Source organism: Vigna unguiculata, chromosome 4 (genome assembly GCF_004118075.2).
Source record: "Vigna unguiculata cultivar IT97K-499-35 chromosome 4, ASM411807v1, whole genome shotgun sequence".
Taxonomy (NCBI): Eukaryota; Viridiplantae; Streptophyta; class Magnoliopsida; order Fabales; family Fabaceae; genus Vigna; species Vigna unguiculata.
Window position 1 is genome coordinate 29274339 of NC_040282.1, and position 12964 is coordinate 29287302.

The following is a 12964-nucleotide window of genomic DNA, read 5'->3' on the forward strand; positions in this document are numbered from 1 at the left end:
AAGTTTGATTGGATAAATTTCTCCAATAGCAAAACAAGGATAAGTTAAACAAGTTTTTGACGAATTAAAGTTAATTTATTCGTGATTATTGTTTTAAAACTTTTTAGTTATAAATTAATTTTAGTTTATTGAAGATTTATATGATTTTAGAAATATCTAAGGAGAGTAGTATTTAAATAGGTTCTGATGTAATATGTGTCTTAACCTGTGTTGTAGATGTATTAGCAAATAATAATTTTACCTCTTAATATGTTTGAAGAATAAATAATGTGTTCTTCAAATGGAATGTATCTATTTTTAGTAATCCTAACTAATAGATAATTTTTGGTTTGTAAATGATGTTTCCTTATTTTATCTTTAAGTATACATAATGCAAATTTAATTTATCATTTTTTCACTTTATTTATATTTAATTGATGATATGACTTTTTATTAAACATTTTAAAAAATTTTAATATCAATTTTACTTTGATTTTCAAGAGAATCAATCACATTTTCTTGAAAGCTTCGAGTTTAAGAGTCGTAACATGTGGTGGGATTTGTTCAGGCTGCAGGTTTTGGAGGAACAAACATTGATACAATGGCTTAGGAGGCTAAGAAATGCCCCGGTTAATCTCGTTTTTTTACATGAAAATAGAACACATCTTGTTGACAACTTGGTGGCTTGTGTTAGTGAACCATTGCTTCCTTTTATTGAGTGTTGCAGGTACTTTCAAATCTTAAATTATTCCATTGCTTTCTGAATATGTAGAGTAAAATTTACATGTGTACAGTAAAATAATTATCCATTTATATAATTTTATTGCTTTCTGAATATATATTGGAAATTTAGACAACTGTTTGCTTTCTGAATCACTGACATTGTTATATATTTATTTCAGCTTCAGCCTTCAACTTTTTCATTACTTTGTCCTTTTCTACTAAGGCGGGAATTCATTAATAGAGAGAGGTGCCACCATCAACTTGATATGACCTTTCAAATCATTTTCAAACTTCCTGCAACACCATTCTTCATCCACTGTTATGGTGTGCAAACGACCTAGGTGTTTAAACCTTTTGGCATACTCAGCAACAGACATGTTCCCTTGCACAAGCTTTAGGAACTCCACTTCTTTGACATATCTTATGTTGTCTAGGTAATACTCATCAAGGAAAACCCAAGTCACCACTTGTGCCTTTTCCTCTAGCACCATCTTCATGCTAGCCCACCAATGCTCTGCTTCTCCAGTGAGCATGTAAATGCTATAAGCCAGTTTATTCTCATCAGAGCACCTCTTAGCATCAAAAAATCTCTCCATATCATTCATCCACTGATCTGCTTCATCTGGGGTTATCTTTCCATTGAACTTTGTTAGGTGATGCTGTAGAAAATCCTCCAAATTCTACTACTTTGGTGGAGGGGGTAGAGCTTTGGGAAGGATCAGTTGTTGTTGTATTTTCCTCTAACTGCCTTAATGCCTTCAGGTGCCGCTCCTAGGCTGCCTCAAAAGACAGCTTAGAGGCTTCCATCTACTACATGGTCACCTGATTTTGTTGCATCATGGTAGCACTCTGCTACTAGAGAGTCGTCGCCATGGTCTCAATTGCTTTTGCCAAATCTAGCATATTCGAGGTTGGAGGGGGTGGAGGAGGTAGCCTAGGTGCCTTAACTCTGCTCACACAAGGAAAACCATTAGTTTAACTCAAGGAAGCTAACAAACTATCCAAAACATTACAAAGAATGTAGAACAAAACTAAGCATGCCCATACCTACAGGTTTTCTAAGAAATTATGCTCGGATACCAAAAATGTAACACCCCAAAATAAAATAACCCAAAACTACCTAATAAGATCTTATATAATTGCTATCCAAAAAGCATACATAAAGTATACAAATAACATCATTTACAGTCATCCTTAAAGGTAAAACCGTAACCAAAATAAATTCAAATCCATCCCAAGAATATAAGCTAAAGAGGGCGGTAACTACCGAGTTTTTCAAAAGTTAACGAGTAGAAAAATGCTAACTAAAACCTAAATAATTGCACTGTCATCACCACTGCTAGGGAGCTACACTTAAATCCTCATCTCCTCACACTAAATAATGGTGATCATTGCAAAATGAGAGAATAACACAAGTACATAAACACATAAAAGGGTAAGCTAATTGCAAAAAAAAAATACACATATATACATATATATAACACTCAAAAGAATTTTAGTACATTGCGCCAATTACACCAAGCTAAGCAATATCAACTAACTCATCACACATGATGATACTCTAAACTCAATTATCTGGATCTAGACATTGATGTATGATTCTTGGTGGCTTTTGCACTTGTGATACCCTTTACTACCTGCAGAGTCATTGTCAATGGGTTTCACCCTACTGTAACATCCCGACAGGATATTACTGGTTTAAATAAATAAAACGATTAAATATATAAAGACATTGCATTTATGAATAACCTCATTTCCCAAAAACGTGGGAAGTTTAAAATTTATTAAATGTTCGCATAAAGTTTGTAAACATCTATTCCATAAACCAAAACAACAATGTTATAGTTTCACCCATCAGGGTTTACAACAGTTTCCAAAAACAAATAAAGTAAATATAGGAAGTTCCCCCAGTAGGACCCCCACTCGCGACTAAGCACCACCTGCTCCACCTGCATCAACATCCTCTGCTCACGAGTACCGCGTACACGATCATCGCCAAACACAAGCAGATAGGGTGAGCTTATGAAAATAACATACATCATCATAGATATCATATAATCAATTTAATAGACATAAGCTCTACAAATATCAAAGTACCATCTCGTAACCAATTCTCTAACGTCTGGCCACAACCAGACCCTTCGGGTTCTACCTCTTCTAGTGAATACCTCAAGGTAATTTGTTGCCAAACCTATCGGTCACAACCGACAAAGCACGTGCGGGAACCATTGCCACGGATCACACACCGCAACGCCAGGTGGAGTTCCCAATTACGAACATAGTCCGTAATGTCCCAAGACTACCAAACTCGTCAGTCAACAACTGAGGAGGGCAATCTAACTGGACCCATCCTTACTGGCCACAACCAACACACTCACACCGGCAACACTTGCCAACCCGAGCTCAACTCAAGGGTTCCTCGTGATCATCCGCCATCCCGAGCTCAACTCGAGGGATGCCATTCCGAACTCAACTCGAGGAATGTACGTGCTTAACCCCTATCTCGAGCTCAACTCAAGGGATACGTTCCGAGTTCAACTCAAGGAACCCAGCAATCTTACCTTTAAAGCACCACCAAAAGCCTTGTAGAACACCCTACAGAGTCCACCAACTAGGACTTACAGCAGCCAAATCGCCTAGCGGGGGACAAGTACCGCTAGGTGCCACAGCTTCCAGACCGCCTGGCGGGGGACACGTACCGCCAGGCTTCGAGCGCCTCGTGAATCACAAATTTTGGAACTACTGCCCGGTGGGACCATACATACCGCCAGGCAGATGCTGCATCCAGCAGTCAATGGCATTACCGTTACCGCCTGACGAGACCTCCTCTCCGCCCGGCGCCACTAACTCCAGTACCCCACTGTTTCACTGTTACCGCCTGGCGGCCTCACCTCCACCGCCAAGCGTCGTATTAGTACAGTAACTCTCACTGTATTGGTCTGATTTGTAAGTACCATTACTTGCATTCATCACTTATTGCCTATATACTAAGTCCAAAGGTTATAATCCCAGTCTACAGCAGTGCCCCAAACTTATGCTCATGATCTATCTCGTTAGACCCCAACAATTTTGCTATTTCAATGCACAATTGTAAATCCACTGCAAGCTAGATTTTTCCTCTACATTCTGGTGAAACAATTAACCTCCCAACTCACACACTCTCATATCAACAAGTCCATTAGTTTACACGATTTCCAACTCCACCTCCCCACCAATTCCAGTATAGATAGACTATACCTGTAATCTGTACACTATCAAACTTTAATTTCCACTAACCCCCAGTTATCCTGCTTTCAGGTTTAAAGTCATGATCCATACCCTATCAACCTTGCGTCAACATTTCTAACTCTCCGTGACCCGCGTTCTCACTCTCTCGCGAACACCCGAAAATTCCAACAGTTCCCGAAATGTTTAAACTTCTGGTTTTTCCCTGAGGTGGCGCCTGGCGGTAAGACTCGTACCGCCAGGCAGTGCATAATGTTTCTGGTAGTTTTCCAGAAATCCCTAACCTGCCCTACTCTTCTCGCCCAGTATCTTCCTAGCACAGATAATACACACTCTCCCAATCATAGAGCCACCACTAATTAATATGAATGGACCGTTCCACGCTAGAATTACTCCAATTAACTTTTCGCTACCAGATTTTCCTAGACTCACGATCCCCACCTCCTTAACCCTAACATCTGCCCAATGTTCCATCAAAACTCACTTCCCATACGCACCAATTTTCACAGTTTGTAACCATAAACCCTCTCTTCATGAACACAGCTAACCTCCCCTCCGATCCAACTCAGCCCAGAACACAGAAATACCAAGAACGAGCCAATTTGACCTGCGCCGCCTGGCGGTCCAAGCAACACCGCCAGGCGCTTCATCCGACAAACCCAGAATTGGTTAAAACTACAAGCGTCGCTTGGTGGCCGGGAGTGTGCCGCCAGGCGGTTCCTCTTCCAGGAACCCTGATTACGTACAATCGCATGTGCAGACTGGCGGCCATGAACGGCCCGCCAGGCGGTTTCTAAGAATTTTCCAGAACCACAAAAGAATCAACCAGAAATTTACAGAAATTAACAACACATAAATTCAGCAATTCAAATACAATTGTTAAAGTTCTAACTAGTAAACTCCCCTAACCTGGATCCTTAGCTTTCAACCTTGATAAATTGAGGAAATCTCCTTTGATCACCAACCCTCTTTGGTTCCTTTCTATTCTGCCTCTCAAACCTCACTCCAACTCACAGAAATTTCAGATTTTCGTGCTCTCTCTCTGGTATATTTTCAGCTTGCCAAAACCATTCCCTTTACCTCACTTTGACCTTTTAAAGGTGTCCTAAAAACTAGGTAATAATGCAAAACGACCTAAGACTTAATGGCGATGTTTATTGCCATTCATGGACTCCTTTATGATCCGTTTCCAGCCTCTCTTCCCCCTCTTGGCTGCCATTTCTTTAGGGTTTACCTTAACCCTTCACCTTCATGCCAAAAACCAAAAATGACTAAAAAGTGTTCAATTTACGTTCACCAAGATTTAAACCCCTCACCCTACCAAAGCTTAGATCAATACCATACCACCAAGCCAATTCATATTTCATGCTAACAGTTATAATTCAATCAACATATTATTTCACCACATGATCATGCTATATTAAAATAACAATGAATAAGAATACAAAATGGCATACATAGGACTCGAACCCAAGTCCTTTCACACATTTGAGCTAGTACTTTTTCACAACATTCCACTCATAATTAATGTCATAATTAATTCTCCTTCCCGCATTTATTAATTAATTAATTATTTAATTAATTAAATTTCACGAGTCTTACACCTACCACACATTAGGTTAGTCCCTCTAACCATCATAAGAACCATGTGGTTGTTCTTAAACACAAGACCTCCTGCCCCTTTTATCACATGACTCATTCTACTCTACAAGAGTCTTGAATTTGCATAAAGGATAATTTTACCAGTAAGAACTAAAGGTCTGTTAATACACACACCCTTTTCTAAAAGTTTGATTTTGTCTAGCTATGTTCGAAAAATTTGAATGACTATCAAATCAAGCTATAATACCAATTGTTAGAATCACGTAGAGGAATATTCATATTTGAAAAAAAAAACTAAGAAGGGAAGGGGGAGGGCATGAATGGGTTTTTAATAAAAATTGTGCTTTAAAATTTTTCTTTAAAAAATTATTGTTCAATTAAAACCTTTTCTCTTATTTTAATTACTTCGATAAAATAAAGAGGGTAGGGATTAGAAAATTTGTACAGGAATATTTTATACTAGTTCGGATCAAAAAAACACTACGTCCAGTTGTTAATCTCTCAAAAGAGGGATTAACTCAAAAAATAAACCAAACTTACAATCACAAAAGAAAATGTTTAAGGTTTAGAGAACAACTCTCTTGAAGACACAAGAGATGCAAAACACCTTCCTTGAATCACACAAGGAATGAAACACCTCCTTTGAACCACATAGAATGAACAACTTCTCCTAACAATAGCAGCACTCAATCACACAAGAACCCACTTGATGAAAATTATCGCACTATCCACACTAGGTTTATCAAAGTGCCTTTTCACAGACACAAAGAGTTTCTCTAGCAATCACAAGTCTAAACACCTCAATTAAAAGTTCTTTTCGAAATAGGTTTTGCCAAAAATATATAGACTTTTATTCAAAATTAGGTATAAGAATTTGAAGAATCAAGTCACAATTGTCTTTGATAATCAATTTTCACAAAAACTTTTTGGAAAACCTTTTTTCTATGATAATTGATTACCAGCTGATAATCAATTATCACATAGCCTCTTCTAAAAAAATTGATTTCAATTGGGTAATAAATATCATTAGTGGTAATCGATTATCACATAGCTTTTTAGAAAATAAAATATTTCCTAAGTGATCTTTGTGCATAAGCTAAGTCCTAAAAACAAATTATTCACTAACATGACTTATTACAAAGGCTTGATCATAATACATAAACAAAATACAAGTCTTCCAATATCTTTTGTCATCACTTTAAGTTCTTAGACTTGTTTTTATCATCATCAAAATTAAACCTTGAAGAATGACATCCATCATCTTCTTCCCTAAATCACTAATTCGCAAACAACCATAAATTCCTAAATCCCCAATTCGCAAAATCATTACAAGTTCACAACCAACCATAAACGAAATTATGTGCAACCATATGAATTTAGAAGGGAAACGAAATTGAAGAAGAGAAACGAAATTAAAGCACATTCATAAGTCTTGAGTTAGGTATGTATTTCATATTTTTCTTATATATATTTTTATTTAACTTCATATCCCTATGCATGGATTACTAATTCTATTCATTTTCATTTAGATTTTAAAGATAAAGTTTGTAGACATTGTTGATTGCACTGAATTTTACAAATAACCAACTTTCGACCATCCATTACTAAAAAACCATAGATTACAGGTAAATAATAAAAAAACTTTAATTACATAAAAAAAATTCAAGTTTAAAATCTTTCAATGTTTTAGTTTTAAGTTTTTATCTTTCTTTGATTATATATTTTCTAAGCTTTATTTTTTTTTCTTTATTTATAAAGGAAACCCCAATTTTGAAAATTTAATTGAAAAACAAGTTTCAATAATTCACAAATAATCCATGTTTGGACTTGATAGGAAAAATGTCCAACAGGAATGGTTCCTAATCAAATAACAACAAAAGATAAAGATGATCTCATTGAAAAAAAACTATTTTTAAATGATCATATATTACTTTAAGACATCCACTATTCAGGTAACATATATTATACAATGTTACCTCTAAATTATGTTTGAAGTTGATTAATTATTTGAATATATTGGATTTTGTAGCTTGCAAAAGTATATCTTAGACACATTTTGGTACTTATTACAAAGTTAGTGCAAAAAACAGCGTTTATAATCCACACATTCTTTAGAAGAGTCAAATGTCTATGTCATATGCATAGGCCAAGAGATCCATACAAACTACCAGCAAAATCACTATCGAATGACATGAGTTATAATAGATTTTAAAGCACGTAGATAAAAGGTCACATGTGCTTTCAAGATCATGTGATGAAAATTTTGTGGTTAGATGCGAGAGACAAAAGTAGTTGTTATTTTTCAGCGACATTGTTTTCGAATTTGGGTTGTTCATCCCTCTCTTTCATTTCTTTCTCTTCACTAATTTAGTTTCTACTACTTTTTTATTTGTTTTCTTCTTTCTCCTTTCATAGTTACAACATATCTTTTTCGATGCTCATCAAACATTTAATTCTTTCTGCTTATGTTGTTACTCTTTCTTTTCTTTTCCTTCTCTCTTCAAAATTCTCTTTATATTTTCTCGCTATTTGTGAAACAAAATAATCAACAAACAATTGTATTGAGTTGATGAACACTTTTAGCATTGGAACCTATCACAGGTCTAAACCTATCAATTTCACCTAGACTATTAGGTTTAGCGTCAACTCGCATGGGATGGGACTAAAAAGGATCCAAAGGACGAAAAAGCCTCCAATGAAAAACCATAGGGCTACATGAAAACTTCGTTGGTTGAGTATAGCTCGCGAGGTTTTTTCTAATACGAAAAAAATTAATTTTTTAAAATATATTATAACACAAATAAGGAACAATAAGTATGAAAACTAAAAATTTAGCTTAAATCGACCTTTAACATGTGCAAACTTGGCTCAAACTTTGACTCGGGTTGACTGGTCTCGATTTTTGACCTGTGTCGACTTTTCTAGATGTTTAGCCTTTACTAACTGTTTTTATGTATTGTCCTAGCCAACTCATCTCGACCTTTGGTAAGAGATAAACGACATATCTTAACCTGCGATAAGAACTGATTTGTCCTATCCTTAGACCTAGGTCAACTTCACCCAACTATAGACTTGAAATAACTCAACTCAAATATGAACATGGATTAACTCATAAGAAGGAGTGTGGATAAATTAGACATGGATCAAATTGACGGTTCTAATAATATATATAACAAGAGAAGTTCACATAAATTTAATTTAATAATCCAGATGTTAAAAAAATAGATATATAAACTAAAATTAAGTTTTCAAATAAAATGTCATTTCTATACTTCATAATTTATTTCCATAGATAAGTGTTATACGTATTCATAATTTTTTTACTTAAATTTATAATTTATGTACTACCTTATTATATATAATTTTTTTAAATAAAATGTTATTTAAGAACTTCTTAATTCATTTTATATTCGTTTAAATATATAAGCGTTACAGAAAAAAGATACAACGTTTAATTAATGTAATAAATTGAAATATTTGGCGATCCCAATTAATTGATTCAATTTGTTCAATGTAAACAGATGGATAAGTATTGTAGTAAATTATATATATATATATATATATATATATATATATATATATATATATATATATATATATATATATATATATTAAAAGTTAAACAATTTCATTCTAAATTTAATAATTGATATTAATAAATAAATAAATATACGTAAATTAAGTGTTATTTTAACTTCATTAGGAATTAGGGATGTGAATCGGACAATGGTAGACAACTTTTGTTGCTTAAGCTATCCAAAAAAACTAAATTAATCACCTTTACTTTTGTTGCAATGAGTTGATTGAATGCAAAATACATGTTTTGAGAAAAATTTTAAAAGCATAAAAGATAGACAATGAAACTGAAATAAAAGCAATTACAAAGTACTAAACTAAGAAAACTAAATTCATTTAAAATACTGAACTGTTACACATTCAATTCAAACAAAAAGAAATAACTCAAGGTTATAGATTAACTCCACAAACTAAACTAAACTACATGCAAGAATGTAAATTAAATTAAGAGTATGCCATGATAAGAATGAATGCAATGCAAAATGCATGATGTAATATGGAATCTGAATGGGAATGGTGGATGGTGCATTAGATTAAAAGGGGAATGAAAGTGAACCTAGATGAATAAAGCATGCGTGAATGCTTATGCGTATCATAAAAACCAGACTAAAAACTAGAATTAAAACCAAGTACATAAATCTGCCATGAGGATGAACCTAGATGATTGCTACATGCGTGGTCAGATTTATGAATATGCAAGCTAAGATGATCTAAAATGCTATGTGAGTGAATTAAAGAAGAGTGAAATTATAAGCTAATCCAGAATTCAAGCCATGTACTAGTTCACCTTTAACATTAAAAGAATAATATTCATGTGGTCTCAAGTTGGCATTTCAGTCAAATGCAGCCACGTTCACACTATTGAAAATGCAGACCCTACACATACAACACTAATGTTGTTGTTGTTGACATGAGAAGCCAAGGTGGTTTGCTTCTTGAAGATTTGATGAAGATTGAATGAAGCTCTTTTGAACTATCTTGAAGCCATAAACATTGGAATGAAGTCTACATTGATGAAGGAAAAGAGATTTGATGATATCCAAGGTGATCAAGGTTGGAATGTATGCTCTCCATGTACTTATATCATTAAGAAAGTGTGCTTGTAGTTTGTAATTCATGTTGTAGACCTTAAAGCATTAATTAGATGTAGTTTGGTCTTTGTTGTGTTTTTAATCTGTTGAATGGTTTTTCAACAGGTTAAAATGTCTCTTTTAATCTGTTGAATGGTTTTTTAACAGGTTAAAAGGTTGGCTGCAATAGTCTTAAACTGCAACAAATTCAATCAGTTGATTTAGTTTTTAATCGACTGATTTCACTTAAGTCAAGTGAAATCAACCGATTGATCTGAAAATCAACCTGTTGAATTTCGTAACAGTTTGACTATAAAAGCTGCGATTTTCGAAAGAGATGTTTGTTGATCATTTTAGAGCACGAATTGGTTCTGGAAACTTGTGGAAACTCTCTCCTTCGTGATCATAGGTGTTGCAGCTGTTGAAGATTGATCTTGGATCAATTCTTGAAGTTTTTGGCTTGGTTTGAAGCTTGGAAAAAGTGGTTTGTGGTAGGCAAGGTTGTGCTACCACTGAGGTTTGATCTTTCTCAAGCTTTGTGTGTGTGCTTGGTGGTTTTCCAGGTCTGCAAGAGAGTTCTTGCTGTGCTGGTGTGATTCTTGTGTGATTCAAGAGTCCTTTATGGTGTTTTTGCATATTTTGAAAGTGTAAGGGTGGATACTTTGTAAAACTTTTGAAATAGTGCAAAGTCAAGCTAAGGTTGCCTTGACAAACTAGATGTAGCTCAGGTTTGAGTGAACCAGTATAAAAATTCGTGGTGTCCTCTCTTCTCTAACCTTTCTCTCTTGCATTTTCATTTTAAAGTTTCAAGAACTTGTGCTTTAATCATCTTTTTCATGTTCTTGCATGTTTTCATAGCATCTAAAGCATTGAGCATGTTTGTATAATCATTTGGAACTGGTCTTGATCATTCTTGAGCATTGTTTTTGATCTAAAATTCAAATTCGCATTTCTGTATTTTTCCCAGTATTTTAGTCGACTGTTTTTTCAGTTTCAATCGATTGATTATACCAGAACAGAATTTGTTTAGTAAAATCAATCTGTTAACTCTGTTTTTGATCGATTGAAAGTGTATAGTTCAGTATTGTTTGCATCCTAACTTGGTGATCTATTTGATTCAATCAAAGGTGGTTTTTAGCTTGTAAAGATAGCCTAAATTTTTAACTAGCCAATTCAACCCCCCCCCCCCTTCTTGGCTTTTCAACCATTTCAAAACTAACAGCTGCTATTTGGAAAAAAATAAAAATGGAGGAATATGGCAGCAAAGAAATTAGAGCTTGCAACAACAAAAATGTATGAATGCAGAATCAAAATTGAGCAATAACAAATGTAGCTAATTCCTAATGTAATGAGTGCAATGCTAATTGAAAGTGTTCATGAACCCAATTGGCAGCAGAGAAATCAGACCTGCAAATTGTATAAAACATGCCACTTGAATCCAAAATCATATATGTATACAGAATCAGATATAGGCACACTTGTTACAATGCACTAAACCAAAACAACAACACTTAACAGTAGCACACCCAAATCAGAATTAAATCAAATGAAATGCACCAATGAGGAATGATTATGGACTGTAAATGATGCTAAAAATGAATGCAAGATAAGTTTCACACAAGTACAAATTGATATGCATGATGAGTGGATCCTAGGCTGTTACAAGTGCAAACTAATCACTGAAAGTGGTAAATGATAGTAGAGTTAGGACAGCAGAAACATATTAGTTTGAACAAGTTGAATAGGTTAAGCATTATTGAATGATGAAACACAAGCCACTAACGAAGAAATATTCCTAATGTATGATATCCTCAAAGTAATAAAACAGTGCCATGATCTTCAAATTTCAGTCTCATAAAACTAACCCCAAAATATCACTAATATAGCATTGTGCAAAAATTAGCATTGTATTGAATCCCATAGAACCCAAAGAAAAGCTCGAGACATTCCCTTTTCTCCTCACAAAGTTCAGAAAAAAACTAAACTTCTCCCCCATTACACGATCCATCCCCTATTCTCTTCATTCCCCCTCTCCAACAATGTAGCCCCACTGCCCCTAAACATTCCCAACAATATCCTTCCAAAAGCTGCAAAAGTTGATTCTCTTTTTTTTCTCCGTATGTGTGTTGCCAGCCCTCACAAAATGTGTTTCTGTTTTGTCTGCTAATGTGGCAGTGATGGCCAATCCTATCTCAGCTCCCTTTTTGGTCCATTCCACGTGCAGACAAGAAGCCCATTAGGTGAAGAAAGGGTCTGCTCCAAGACTTTGCTAAATGCACCAAATTTTCAATGAAAACATGAGGTGTGGTTTTTGCCTTTGTAATTGTTGTCATCTTCCAGATTCCACTACTTCTCATACGGAGCTCCAAAAATTGTGTTCTACCACTTGAATTAAAGCTCTTCGACTGTAGAATCAAACGCAACAAGAACCAACTCATTTAGACAATTGTAGAGAAATTTATGATCAAAACAATCAGCAAAGATCAGTGCTGAAAAATCGGCGTCTTTCCACTAGCGCTTGGCAGCAGTGGGGTAGTGCCGAGCGACAACATGGCAGTGGAAAATACTGTCGGGCGATACCAAAATAGGGAATAGGCGCCTGGCGACAGTTCTAATGGCAATGTTGCAGCTGCTGAAAACTACTTAAAAAAATCACATATCTAAGCTAAGATTGAAAGATAAAAGAAACAAAAATGCCAACTGAGTGCAATAAGCTTCAATATGAAGGTAAAGAAATTGAGTTATTAGGCAAGTAGGGTACGGATAGTAATTCTCACGTACCCTACCCG